Source organism: Eumetopias jubatus, unplaced genomic scaffold, assembly GCF_037043125.1.
Source record: "Eumetopias jubatus isolate StellerSeaLion01/CBP00866 unplaced genomic scaffold, mEumJub1_p1.0 scaffold_11, whole genome shotgun sequence".
Lineage (NCBI taxonomy): Eukaryota > Metazoa > Chordata > Mammalia > Carnivora > Otariidae > Eumetopias > Eumetopias jubatus.
Window position 1 is genome coordinate 14,103,208 of NW_028274817.1, and position 13,284 is coordinate 14,116,491.

Here is a 13,284-nt window from a genome sequence, read left to right on the forward strand (position 1 = left end):
CAGCAAAGAAATTGAATCAGTAATCCAAAATCTCCCAAAAAACAAAAGTCCTGGGCCAGATGGATTCCCTGGGGAATTCTACCGGACACTTAAAGAAAAGTTAGTACCTCTTCTTCTCAAACTGTTCCAAAAGATAGAATTGGAAGGAAAATTTCCAAACCCATTCTACCAAGCCAGCATTACCTTGATTCCAAAACCAAAGACCCCACTAAAAAGGAGATTTATAGGCCAATAACCCTGATGAACATGGATTCTCAATAAAATACTAGCAAATCAAATTCAACAGTACACTGAAGGAATTATTCACCACGATCAAGTGGGATTTATTCTTGGGCTGCAGGGGTGCTTCAATATTTGCAAACCAATCAGCGTGATACACCACATTAATAAAAGAAAGCATGAGAACGATGTCATCGTGTCAATAGATGCAGAAAAAGCATTTGACAAAGTATAGCATCCTTTCTTGATAAAAACCCTCAACAAAGTAGGATAGATGGAACATACCTCAGCATCAAGAAGGCCGTATATTAAAGACCCACAGCTAATACCACCCTCAATGGGGGAAAACCTGAGAGCTTTTCCTCTATGGTCAGGAACAAAACAAGGATGTCCTCTCTCACCATTACTATTTAACATAGTACTGGAAGTCTTAGCCTCAGCAATCAGACAGAAAAAGAAAGACAGAGAAAGAAAGAAAGAGAGGAAGAAAGAACGGACATGCATCCAAACTGGCTATTTGCAGACAACTTTCACTGTTTGCAGACAACATGATACTCTATGCAGAAAACCTGAAAGACTCCACCAAAAAGTTGCTAGAATACACGAGTTCAGCAAAGTTGCAGGATATAAATCAATGTGCAGAAATCTGTTGCATTTTATACACCAATAACGAAGCAGCAGAAAAAGAAATCAAGGAATCGATCCTATTTGCACTTGCATCAAAACCATAAGATACCTAGGAGTAAACATAACTAAAGAGGTAAAAGATCTATACTCTGAAAACTATAGATCACTTACGAAAGAAATTGAAGAGGACGCAAAGAAATTGAAAAACATTCCATGCCCATGGATTGGAAGAACAAATGTTGTTAAAATGTCTATACTACCCAAAGCAATCTACATATTTAATGCCTATTTAATGCCCATATTTAAACCCTAATAAAATGCCACCAGCATTTTTCACAAAGCTAGAACAAACAATCCTAAAATTTGTATGGAACCACAAAAGACCCTGGATAGCCGAAGCAATCCTGAAAAAGAAAAGCAAAGCTGGAGGCCTCATGATTCCGGACTTCAAGCTCTATTAAAAGCTGTCATCATCAAGACAGTATGGTACTGTCACAAAAACAGACACAGATCAATGGAACAGAATAGAGAACCCAGAAATGGACCCACAACTCTATAGTCATCTAATCTTCAAAAAGGCAGGAAAGAATATCCAACGGAAAAAAGACCATCTCCTCAACAAATGGTGTTGGGAAGACAGGACAGCAACATGCAGAAGAATTAACCTGGACCACTTTCTAACACCATACATAAAAATAGATTCAAAATGGATGAAAGACCTAAATGTGAGACAGGAAACCGTCGAAATCCTAGAGAATACAGGCAGAAACCTCTTTGATCTTGGCCATAGCAACTTCTTACTAGACAGGTCGTTGGAGGCAAGGGAAACAAAAGCAAAAATGAACTATTGGTACCTCATCAAGATAAAAAGCTCACAGCGAAGGAAACAGTCAACAAAGCCAAAAGGCAGCCTACGGAATGGGAGAAGATATTTGCAAATGACACGTCTGATAAAAGGTTAGTATCCAGAATCTATAAAAACTTATCAAACTAACTCAACACCCCAAAAACTAAATAATCTTGTCAAGAAATGGGCAGAAGACATGAACAGACATTGTTCCAAAGAAGACATACAAATGGCCAATAGACAAATGAAAAGATGCTCAACATCACTCATCATCAGGGAAATACAAATCAAAACCACGATGAGCTACCACCTCACACCAGTCAGAATGGCTAAAATTAACAACACAAGAAACAACAGATGTTGGCGGGGATGCAGAGAAAGGGGAACCCTCTTACACTGTTGGTGGGAATGCAGACTGGTGCAGCCACTCTGGAAAACAGTATGGAGGTTGCTCAGAAAGTTAAAAACGGAACTATCTTACAACCCAGCAATTGCTCTACTAGGTATTTACCTAAAGGATACAAAAATATTGATTCAAAGGGGTACATGCACCCTGATGTGCATAGCAGCATTATCAATAATAGCCAAACTAGGGAGAGAGCCCAAATGTCCATCAACAGATGAATGGATAAAGAAGAGGTGGTATACACACACACACACACACACACACACACACACACACACACACACCAGAATATTACTCAGCCATCAAAAAAGAGAAGTCTTGCCATTTGCTGCGATGTGGCTGGAGCTAGAGTGTATTAGGCTAAGCGAAATAGGTCATTCAGAGAAAGACAAATACCATATGATCTCACTCATATGTGGAATTTAAGAAAGAAAATAGATGAACATATGGGAAGGGCAAAAAGAAAAAAAGGAGAGAGGGAAATAAACCATAAGAGACTCTTAATGACAGATAACAGACTGAGGGTTGATGGAGGGAGGCGGGTAGGGATGGGCTAGATGGGAGGTGGGGATTAAGGAGGGCACTTGTTGTGATGAGCAGGGGGTGTTGTATGTAAGTGATGAACCACTGAATTCTACTCCAGAAACCAATATTGCACTGTATGTTCACTAACTAAAATTTAAATTTAAAAAAAGGGAGAGGGAGAGAAGGATTCGGGCCTATGTTTAGAAAAGGTAGGGAGAAGGTAGGGTTGGGGTTATCTAAATTAAATACAAAGGCAGGGCCACAACAGTAAGAACCCCCTCCGGGTCAGCATTCGGGGCTTGGCTTCTTAAATACCTCTTTGCCTCAAAGCCGGTACTGCTCTTATGAGTGGGCGGTTGGGACTAAATGCACAAGTGGGGGTCCTTTGGTCCCAGGAATATTCTAAGAAGGTGACAGGGTATGCTCTGCCCCTCTCACGGGTCATAGGAAACACTTGAGAGTCTGGTGCAAAAAACGGTCTTCTGTGGGCCGTGCTTACCCAAAGATCATCCCTCTCTCAGAAGAGAGACTCCCAGGCTCAAGGGCCATGCCCTTGGTGCCTTTACTACGGGGAGTTATTTGGGCGGAGTAGAAGTCCAGAGGACCCGAATAATAAAACATCACATACCATGAGAAAAAAACCCCACAAATGTCAATCCTAGGAAAACAAACATGTAGATAAGCTGAGCTAATAGTTGTGAGTGATAAAGAGAGTTCGAAGCTCTGGAAATGCACATAAATAATATCAAGTGGACCATGGACTCCTGACAAGCAAAACAAATTTCTTGGCATTGTGAATTGGTAATTATGCTTCAATTCACATTTTCTTCCCTTTGTTATGTTATTCCCTCGGATTTCACACTATCCGCTTTCTTTCCTGCAGAATGCTGTGGTAAATGGCTCTCTGTACCACCTCGGGTGTGTAAAAGCAAGGGGACCCAGCCCGTCTCCATCCCTGGGGGAGAGACCACGCGCCGCGCCCCCCCCCCCCCGCCCCCGCAGCAGCAGGGGGCAGTTAGGAAAGGCTTGGCTTCGGCTTGGGGGGGGCGGTCACCGTTCAACTGGCCTTTCCTACGCCAAAGCCCACCTCACCCAGGAGATGGCTTCCTGTCGCGCTTTGTTAGGCAAACCCAAGTAAGTGTTCGTTCTTCCTTCCTGGTTAATGGATTCAAGTTGGCCCGGCCTGCTTCTGGAAATGGCCTGAGCCCAGGGAGGCAGGTCCGTGTTCCGGGCCGCTTAGCAGCACGACTGCGTGGACTTGGATGCCAATCCGGGTCTCACGGCCCTTAGCTCACTCGGGGTCCATGGGGGACATGAGGCTGGGAAACAAACATCCCCCAGACGAACCTGAGATTCGTCAACAGAGGCTGCCCTTTGAATCTTGCAGAGCAAGATTCCCCTGCACCTCCAAGGTCCCTGTCTTCCAGAATACGCAACAAGCCTGCTTTAGTAATGTCTGTACAAGGGTAACGCAATGAACTGTTTTCCAGATCTCTCTCATACACACCACCTGTTTGAGCGCACATCAGTATGCAAAGTTACTTACATAATCTCGGAGATGATCTCTCGGCAGACTTTGAAAAGATTATACAATTCCGACAATGCAGAGTATGGAAGGGGGATACAAGGTGGTAAGCTCCCTTGTAAACCAAAGCAGCGGTGTTCGGGTCTTTACCGGGCTAGAGTGAAGGATTTAGGTTTCTGCTCAATCTGCCGTGGACAAGTGGACACTACCTCTCTTGGCTTCTAACACGAATAAGCTGGGACTAATTTTTGAATCTTTGGCGGTGACTCTCAGTGGAGTATAAAGATCAAGGACAGGTGGTCATGATTTTCAGGAGGATAAGAACAGAAGCCAGACAACAAGGGTTCAGGCTTCTCCTAAACCGATGGATCCTCTTTCCCCAAGGATCATTGCACCCTCCACACGCATTCCCGCATTCTGTTTTCTTCTCTCTGCCCTGGTCGGTCCAGACTTCGGGGTCCTCAGACCCCTCCTCTCCGTGGGATAGACCGCGACTGCCTTTCCAGGAGCTGGGGAAGCAGAGACATCAGCAGCTTTTCCATTTTCCTAGAGCCGGACTTATTTTCCTTACAAGGAGTCCGATATTAGGGAGATGGATAAAGCCTCACCCTCCCCTTGCTAGGTGGCTAAGAGGAAGCCCGGACGGAGACTTGGTCGATCGGCCCAGACAAAGAGATCTGGCATCAGTCCAGAAAAATGTTGGAACAGCAGAGACAAATCTGCTGCCCTGTCCACACCGACTCCCCCTTCTTGGTGTTCCTCCGACAAGAGGGAGGCTTAGCGTGAAGACCCACACGGGGAGCTCTGATAGGTCCTCCCGACCGTGGTAGACACGGAGGAAAACACACTTCGGCTTTGGACCCGAGGGTGTGGAGATCCCCTTTCTGGGACACAGCAGCTGTGTTCTTGTCTTCACAGAGGCAGGTGCCTGGAATTACTCATAGCATTTCTATCATCCTTGAGCTTTAACTGTGTGGAAGGGATAAGTGTGGGTGGTGATTTGTGGTAGAAAAATTTGCATCAGTAGTGATCCTTGCCTTGTGTCGTGGGCTGGGAGAGAGCTCGGAGGCTGGTTTGCCAGAGGCTAGTCCTGTGTTGGGGCCTCTGGAAGTATTCTTTGGAATGGTAGGAACAGCAGTGGCCAAGTTATGGCCCTGTCCCCACTGGCACCTCCGTTCTGGGAAGTGTTCTCATGTGCCAGGAGACCCACTCGCTTACACCTGCCCATCCTTGCTCCTTCTACCGACACTGTTGGGTTTTTGCCTTATGGATGCAGGGGCCTAGAGCACTTAATGCTCTTTCCATTTTCCTGCTTTATCTTTTTCGGAGGGAACCTGTGTGCTGGTTCATCAGGGAAATGGATCGGTTCACAGATGATTCCTTCTAGGGCTTTATTTTTTTTTAAATATTCTTAAAGATTTTATTTATTTGAGAGAGCGAGCAAGCAAGAGAACATGAGCAGGGGGAGAGGCAGAGGGAGAGGGAGAAGCAGGCTCCCTGCTGAGCAGGGAGCCCCATGCAGGGCTCGATCCCAGGACCCCGGGATCATGACCTGAGCCGAAGGCAGCCGCTTCACTGACTGAGCCACCCAGGTGCCCCCCTTCTAGGGCTTTAAAAAGAGCCCACCCGAGGGAGGATAGAACCCAGGGATACTTGGGTATTTACCTCAGGACTGAATCAGCAGTGGTAGAATTGAAGTTTGGACACGTAGTGAAAGTGGGATTGATCCGTGGCTCACAGTCTTTGCAAAGTGCACCAGCAGAGGCTACAACGACTCTTTGCGAGGCTCAGCACGGCTCAGGGTAGCTGTGCCATCCCTCACCCAGCCTGTTTCCCTCCGCTCTCACCCAATCCCATTTTATCAGAGAGTCTCTAAAACTAAAACCGGCCAAAGTGAGAGAGCGCCAGCTCAGAAGGAACAAATTCTCTGGTTGCTGGGGAAAGCCCTAGGGCCAAGCCCCCACTCCCCTCTCCCACGCCCCTCCCCAATGCCCCCCAACCCTTTCTGACTGGTGGCTCCCACTATGGGGCTATTCCTACTCAGAAGGAGGTGTGGCCTCGGGGCCAGAGGCAAAGCCTCCCTTCCCTAACCCCATCCCACACCCACTCTTCCCTTCCTCTTTGCTAAGGCTTCGGGGAACAGGAAGGGGAGCATTCGTGCGGGACAGCATGGGATCCGGCTCAGGCACTAGCCTCTGGGGACCCTCCTGCCTTCAGGTTAGCTCCGTGGCCCCCTGTCTATGAGAGGTACCCCGCCTCTTCTTCCCAGGGAGCACAGCCCCTCAGGCCCCATTGACTCAATCTGATGGAAGAGTTAGCACCTCACGCCGCATGGCTGGACCTCTCCCTCTCCTTCTTTCCTCCCTGCTCTGTTCCTGCTATTCTCCTACCCTCTCTGCCTTCCTCCCTTTCTCTTCAGGTCTGTGAGGTTGACTCTCCTAGAACAACAGTCTGTGGCTCAGGATTGAGCTTGGGTGCCTTGCCTGGGGACCAGAGGACCACCTCCAGGAGAGCAGCTCGCTTTCCCTGGAAGGGGCAGCCTGTGCGGTCTGCCTCAGTTCCTGTTGGCCGTGTGGCTGGTGGTCCGGTCACGTTACCGCAGGGCAGGACCTCCTGCAGGTGGGTGGCCTTGGTGCTTTAAAGAGGGCTTTTTCTGTCTGGCTTCTTCGGGAACATTCTCTATTCCTAGACTTGCCCTGAGCTGGGAGGGTCCGAGGAGCACCCTGAGCAAGCCAGACTGGGAGCAGGTAGAGCCGGAGGCCATCAGGAGTAGGAGATACTTGGCAACGTGTAATGCAAACCCCTGTGTTTGCTTTACTTCAGGCCTGACGGAAAGGCCAGATGAGCAGGCAAAGAAGGACAACAATAAAGTTTAAGATTGCTTTGAAATGAAAAAAACGAGAGAGAAAAAAGAAAAAAACAGTAGGGGGAGGGGCCTCATCCAGAATCCAGTAGTCCCCAAAGGGGGACCCTATCTGTTGGTCTCCTACATGGGGTCTTCCTGGCCGGACAGAGAGCCCACCCCACCCCACCACGGTGGTACTCAGCACTAGGGCCCTTAGTCACTAGACCTCATTAGAAGAAGGCAGATAGCTGCTGAGCAGAATTGGTATGCTCCAATAGGTCTACCATTCTGGTGAACACCTAGAAGGCAGAAATGCCCTTCCAGCCTGGCAAGGGCCCCTTCAGGGGCAGATGCTTTACAGCTCTTTCTTGGGAATGTTGCCCCAAATTACAGGCCATGCTTGCTGCCCCTAATTGGACCAACACCTGCCATAACAGGGATCCTTGAGGGATTAGAATCACAGGTGGCCATGAGGCTGTCCCAATACTTCAATCTACCCAATTTCAGCACAAAAGAAGCCCTTTAAACAAAGGTACTAATAAGGGCTTCTGGGGCCAAAATTGCAGGACCCCCCAGCAGACTCACGGGTACTGGAAACTTAGAAATGGAGGCTTTGGCAGCCGCTAAATCTCAGGGAAAACCATCTCAGAAGGACAGACCATCTTAGAATTGTCCATACAAATAGCCTGATGGGTGTACCACCAAACCAAAATGGTTAACAAGGTAACAAAATTTCACACCAGGTGCCCTGAACTCCCATGGACCTACCCCCGCCCCCTCCCGGCTCCACCTAGAGAGTCTTCTCACTTTTGCCTACTGCCAGGTGAGAATACCCACTGGTTAGAAGGCTCTGTGATGTTCAGGCAGAGGAAAAGAGAGAGTAAGTGCCTGGACACACACACACACCCAAGACAGGAGCCTACCTACAGGATTTTTGAATAATGCCAGGTACTCATTCTGGTTTGGGGCAGGGTTTAGGGGATGAGATCAAAAAATCAGGGTAGTTTGTCTCATGAGGGACTTATTGGGCATAGTGAGTACAGCTGGGGCTTCTGGCAGTTTCTGACATGACAGATGTAAATGGCTTTGTTAAAAGTCATTTTCTAGGAGTGCCTTACTGAGCTCAACTCTGTTTTCCCACAAGTCACCCCCAACATTTGGTTCACCTTGCCAGGACTCTTGGAAGTAGCCTTGTGTGTCCGTGGCACTGGTTTACCATGCCTGGCTAAGTACGTAAGTCCACCGGCTAGCAGGAGGGACCCTGGAATAAGATGCACAGCCAGTCACCCCAGGGTGCAGGAGTCACCCTGCAGGATAATTTCTTTTGAGTTATTTTCGGGAATCTGATGAGAATGGCGAAGGAAGGCTAAAGCACCCCAGTCCCTCAAGCTACTTCTTGACCCAAACATTTTGTGAGGGTAAAACAAAATAAGCGTGTGTGCAAAGTATCGACTGCAGTGCTTGGCAGGTAGTAAGTAGAAGCTTAATAAAACCCCATTATACAATGTGGTCTACAAAGACTAGACTTATGCCGCCACAATCAGCAGATTGCACTAGATTTACAATGATTCTTAGTTCTCACTATGCCCCAGAATCATTTGGGGAGCTTTTAAGAGATACCTATGCCTAGGCCCCAGCCCCAGAGGCTCTGAATCAATTGGTCTGGTGTGGGTCCCTAGCATCTGTATTTTTTAAAAATCTCACAGTGATTCCTAAAGTGCAGCAAGAGTTGAGACCAACATTAGGGCCTGGAGATACTGCTAAGGCTGTAGCTGGGGGTCAAATTATCATAGCCTAGGAAGAAGGGAGTCCTGAAGGCCCTGGGGATGAGTCAGACCTTCAAAGGTGGGGGTGGGGGGATGAGAAGTGACACATGGATCAAACCACTGGGTGTTCCCTTTTCCTTTCTTTTGCTTGTGAGATATAGCATTGTGTCAGTAGCACGATAACCACAGTGTTTTTTTCTCATGCTGTTCCCAGTGGAAATGCCATCTCATAAGTTACTTCGGGAACCCACTGGTTAATTGAATGAATAATTCAATCTTCAGGAAATTAGAAGCAGCACAAACAGCCTTTTTTAAAATTTCTACTTTGAGCTCAAGATGTTGCTTGGCAAATGCATTTGAGAATATATCTATCTTGTTTATTTCTGGGTCCACAGCATCCATTCCGGTGACTTATACAGAGTAGGTTCTCAGTAATTATTTGTTGAACGAATGAACGAACGAATGAATGAATGAATGAAACGAACATGGCTCCCTCCCCACGCTGATCAATGGAACTGAGCTTACCTGCTAAGACATTCTACTTTAGAAATGCATACATGAGAGGCAGGTCTTTTGTCTTTCTATTAGAGAGTTAATGTTACTTTAAAACAAGTTATTATAACAAAGAGTTCTCATGTGTGTTGCCACCCTCAGAAGACTTGAGTGAAGAAGAGGTAGAATTATGATTTTGAGCTATCAATAGTTCTGACACTTCCTTCTTGAATATGTGCCACTAGATCTGTGCAAGCTTGCATCTTGATTACTGAAAAAATATTTGGGTCATAGTGTATAGTAATACCAAGGAATCAACAAAGAAAGCTTGTAAAATTATTGAGTTAGCAAGGCTGCAGGATACGAGATCAACACGCAAGGTTCCATCACATCTTATGTAGTAGCAACACACATGTGGAATGGAAATTAAAAACATAATACCCATTTTTAATCACCCCAAAGAAAAGGTAATACTTAGGTATAAATCTAACAAAATGTGTATAGGATCTCTATGCTGAAAATCATAACATGCTGATATAAGACATCAAAGATTTAAATAAATAGACATATCTTGTTCACAGATTGGAAGATTCCACATATTAAAAATGTAAATCCTCCCCCAGCTGGACTATAGGCTTCATGCATTTCCTTCTTTTTTTTAAGTGGGTTCCACACCCAGCGTGGAGCCCAATGTGGGGCTTGAACTCATGACCCTGAGATCAAGACCTGAACTGAGATTAAGAGTCAGACGCTTAACTGACTGAGCCATCCAGGCACCCTACTTAATGCATTTCTTATCAAAGTCCCAGCAAGGTGTTTTGTAGATATAGACAAGATTCTTTTAAAAATATATATGGAAAGGCAAAGGGACTAGAATAGTTAAATTAGTTCTGAAAAAGACTAAAGTGGAAGGACTCATTCTACTTAACATTAAGACTTATTATGTAGCTACAGTAACCAAGACAGCGTGGTATTGGCAAAGAAATAGACGCTTAGATCACTGGAACAGAATAAGGATCCTAGAGTAGATGAACTCCAATATGACCAATTGATTTTTTTTTTTTTTTTTTTTTTTTTTACAAAGACGCAAAAGCAATCCAATGGGGAAAAGGTAGCGTTTTCAACAAACAGTGCTAGGACAATTGGAAGTCTTTCCACAAAGCCAGAATAGACCTCAGTGTAAACCTCATGCCACGCTCAAAAATTAATTCAAAATTGATAATAGATTTAGATAAAAACATAAGATCCTTTAAACATTTTTAGAAGAAACCATAAGAGAAAACTCTTTGGGATCTAGGGCTAATAGGCAAAATGTTCTTAGACACAATGATAAAAGCATGATCCAGAAAAGGAAAAACTTAATAAGTTGGACTTCCTCACAATTAAACCTTTTCTCTGGAAAGGTCCTGTCAAGAAAGTGAAAAGACCAGAGAAAGACTGGGAGAAAATATTTACAGACTGGATTCGTTTCCCAAGGTTGCCATAACAAATCACTGCAAACTTGGTGGCTTACGACAGCAGAAATATATCCTGTCACAGTTCTGGAGGCTAGAAGTCCAAGACAGAGGGGTCAGCAACTTTCTCTGAAGGCTGTGTGAAGGGTCCTTCCTTGCCTCTTGCTGGCTTCTGGTGCTTGCTGGCACTCCTTGGTCCTCCTTGGCTGCAGACATATCGCTCCAACCCCAGTTTCCTTTGTCCCATGGTGTTCTCCTTATGTGTTTGTACCGAAAGTCCCCTCTCTTAGAAGGACACCAGTTATTGGATTAGGGCCCATCCTAATCCAGTAGGACCTCACTTTAACTTGATGATAGCTGCAAAGACCCTACTTCCAAATAAGGTCACATTTATAGGTATCGCGGTTTGAGACTTGAACATCTCTTTTGGGGAAATACAAATTAAACCCACAACATAAACCATATATTCAACAAAGTTCTTACAATCATTATATACAAAGAACTTCCAAAACTCAACAGTAAAAATGCAATGCATCCAGTTATAAAATGGGCAAAAGCCATCAATAGATATTTCACCAAAGAAGAGACATGTCGGGCAAATAAACACAGGAAAAAGTGTTGAACGCTATTAGCCACCTGGGAAATGCAGAACAAAACCGAAAGGAGTGCTCACTACACACCTATTAGAACAGCTAAAATAAAAAATAGTCATAGTACTAAATGCTGGTGAGGATGTGGAGAAATTGGACCATTCATGCACTGCTGGTGGGAAGGTAAAATGGTACAGACACTCTAGAGAACAGTTTGTCAGTTTCTCATAAATTTAAACATGCCCTTAAACCATATGACCCAGCAATCACACTTCTGGGCATAAATAAATGGAAACTTCTATCCACACACAAAAAAAGTGTGCACTGTTATTCATAGCAGCTTTACTTGTAATAGCCAAATATTGGAAATGTTCAAACGTTCTTCAGTGGGTTGCACAAATTCTAGTATATCCATATAGTGGAATACAGCAATGAAAAGAAATGAACCATTATTGATACACACAACTTGGATGGACCTCAAAGGTATTATGTTTAGTGGAAAAAAATCAACCTCAAAGGGTATAATACTGATTCCATTTACATAACATTTTGAAGCTACAAAACTTCAGAGATGGAGAACAGACTAGTGGTTGCCAAGGGACAGGGATGGGGGTTAGATGCAAATCCACAAAGGAAGCATCAGGAAGTTATTTTATAGTAATGGAAAAGTTCTGCATCTTTGTAGGAGGGGTTGCAGGAATCCATACTTGGGGTAATACGCACACATAAGTGAATGCAAGTTTAAAAATTGTGAAAACTGAGTCTCCTGGGTGGCTCAGTCGGTTAAGCATCTGACTCTTGATTTGGGCTCAGGTCATGATCTCGGGGTCGTGAGATCGAGCCCCACGTCCAACTCCATACTGAACATGGAGCCTGCTTAAGATTCTCTCTCTCCCTCCACCCCTCCCCGCCACTTGCATGCACATGCTCTCTCTGTCTAAATAAAAATAAAAATAAAAATTGTGAAAACTGAATAAAGTCTTTAATCTAGTTAACAGTATTACACCAATGTCAATTTTCTGATTTTGATATTATACTACAGCTAGGTAAGATATCACCGTTGGGGGAAGCTGGGTGCAGGGTAGGCAGATCTTTCTATTCTTTTTACAACTTCCTATGAGTATATAATTATTTCAAAGTACAAGTTGTTCTTTTTTTAAGGTCTGCATGCTAGGTGTGTGGATTCTATTAAAGTATCGTAATCATCTTTAGCAGGATGATCAGAGGTATTATAAGCTCTGTGCAGTAATAATAAAGATTTACTGAGCACTTAGTATGGGTGAGCCACTGTGCTAAGCTTTTTACACTCATCCCATTTGATCTATGCCAAAGTTGGAAGAAGTAGGTAGTATTACGTCACCTGCCTTTTATAGATCAGGAAACTGGAAATCAGAGAAGTTCAGTAACTTGCGCCAGATCACAGAGTTACAAATGGTAGAACTAAGTCTTGAATCTAGGGCTATCTAACTCCAAAGCTGGTGATCACAAAAGCAATGCCATAATGACTTTGTACTTGGGCAGCCGGGAGGCCAAAAGGAGGCCTCATGTGTCAAGTGCCTAGCTCCGTGTCTGGAACATAACCGACATCCAGTGACCAGCACGCTTTTCCTCTCCTCATCTTCATCACTATTATTTGCTGACTGTGGTCTTACCCTTAGCACTGAGGGGCATCTATCTGGTCCTTACACTCAGAGAGGTGTGAATCGTGCCAGAAGAAAAGTCAGATCCCCATTGGTAAAATAATAACAGTGCCTACCCACACCGGGTTATTGTGCATTTTGAGTAAAATTAAAGGTGATAATTTTTGTGAAAAGTGCTCTATAAACAGTGGAGCTCGCTGCATTGCATTTTGTTCTTTTACCTTCCCTCTAGCTTGGCAGCTAAAAAGCTTTTTGCCTCTCAGCCGTGCTGCAATTCACAAGCTCATCACCCTGCTCGCTCACTGTGTGTTTCTATGGCATCAATCACCATAGTTTCTAGATTCTCTG